Source organism: Lipotes vexillifer, unplaced genomic scaffold, assembly GCF_000442215.2.
Source record: "Lipotes vexillifer unplaced genomic scaffold, Lipotes_vexillifer_v1.1 scaffold1315, whole genome shotgun sequence".
NCBI classification, from domain to species: Eukaryota; Metazoa; Chordata; class Mammalia; order Artiodactyla; family Lipotidae; genus Lipotes; species Lipotes vexillifer.
Window position 1 is genome coordinate 63,669 of NW_006785785.1, and position 1,931 is coordinate 65,599.

General features: G+C 41.5%; 1 protein-coding gene across 1 annotated transcript in view; it reads left to right on the forward strand.

Moving 5' to 3' along the window:
- Positions 1-1,931, forward strand: part of KIF28 (Kinesin-like protein KIF28P) — a gene marked incomplete at its 5' end in the record, with an annotated part of 68,066 nt that overhangs the window by 63,624 nt on the left and 2,511 nt on the right.

The window sequence follows — 1,931 nt, forward strand, 5'->3', positions numbered from 1 at the left end:
TATTTGCAGATGGCATGTTTATGTAAATAGAAACTCCAAAAGAACTTATAAATAAATTACAAGGTTGCTGGATACAAAAATCAATACTTAAAAATTAATTATGTTTGAATATAACAGCAATAGGACAAAATTTTTAAAATAAAAGATAGCTTTTTTTTTTTTTTTGCGGTATGCGGGCCTCTCACTGTTGTGGCCTCTCCTGTTGCGGAGCACAGGCTCCAGACGCACAGGCTCAGCAGCCATGGCTCATGGGCCCAGCCGCTCCGCGGCATGTGGGATCTTCCTGGACTGGGGCACGAACCCGTGTCCCCTGCATTGGCAGGCGGACCCTCAACCACTGCGCCACCAGGGAAGCCCCGAAAAGATAGCATTTATAATCGCATCAAATGTAAGAAGTACTTAGGCCTATAGCTAACATAAAGTATGGACTTCTATGGAGAAAAAGTTTAAAGCTTGTTTGAGAGATGTTAAAGATGATCTAAATAAATGGAGAAACATGCCATGGCTCCATTGTTTGGAAGATTTGCTACTGTAAATCTGTCAAGTCTCCTGAGATTCAATATAATCCCAATAAAATGTAATGGAACCTGACAAGATGATCCTATAATTTAGATGGAATCGCAAAAGCAAAGATTAGCCGAGACAATCCAAGGCTCAAAAACAAGGTAGAGAACTTGCCCTACTCTATATCAAGGCTTATTTTAATGCTATTGTAATAGACGGTAAGGTATTGCCCAAATGTAGGTAAGATAACCAAAGGAAAAGAAGGCCAAGAAATAGATTCACTCAGTATTAGAGACTTGATATATGACCGAGGTGGAACCAAAGATGAGTGTGGCAAGGATGGATTTTTCAATAAACAGTGCTCAGAGCATTCAGAATACATATGAAGATAAATGAAATTGGAGTCTTATCTAGAACTATACCTAGAAGTCAATTTTAGGTGAGAATTAAAGACCTATACGTGAAAGGTAAACCCCTAACGCTTACAGAAGGTACTTTAGGAGACGTCTTCATGACCTCACGGTGGAAAAGGATTTAAACATGACAAGAAAACAACCTAGATTTAAAGAAAAAGATTGATAGACTCACCTATATTAAAATTATGAAGTTTGGTCCAGAAACCAAAACAAAGTTGAAAGGGATAGGAAAAGTCATTTGCAACACATTTAATATATAATGAGCTAATATCCAAAATAAAGTACTACAAACCAAAAAGAGAAACAGAGGTAGATTTTGACCCAGTAGGAAAAAATGGTCAGAAGACCCAAACAGGAACTTCACAAAAGAGGAAATCAATAAGGCCAATAGGGCTTCCCAGGTGGTGCAGCGGTTGAGAGTCCGCCTGCCGACGCAGGGGACACGGGTTCATGCCCCGGTCCGGGAGGATCCCACATGCCGTGGAGCGGCTGGGCCCATGAGCCATGGCCGCTGGGCCTGCATGTCCGGAGCCTGTGCTCCGCAACGGGAGAGGCCACAGCAGTGAGAGGCCCGCGTACCGCAAAGAAAAAAAAAAAGGCCAATAAATATGAGAAAGTGCTTAACTTCTTTAATAATTTGGGAAACACTAGTTGAAACCAGTGATATGCTAGTATAAAGTAACCATACTGACAAAAATTTCCGTCTGAAAGTATCAAGTTTTGGTAAAGCTATGAAGCAACAGAAACTTTCATGCCACGTTGGAAGGAGTATAAATCGGTGCAACCACTTAAAAAACTGTTTGCCATTTATCTAATAAAAGTCAAAGATGCATCTACCCTGTAAGCCTGCAACTCAACTCCTTCTCCACAGAGTAAACTGGTTCTGCATTTCTCTGCACCTTAATGCCCTGAGGCAGAGGTTCTCAAAGTGTGGCCTTCTCACCAGCAGCTTCAGCATGATCTGGGATCTTGTTAGAAATGCAAATTCCAGGGTCCCCTCCCAGACCTGCT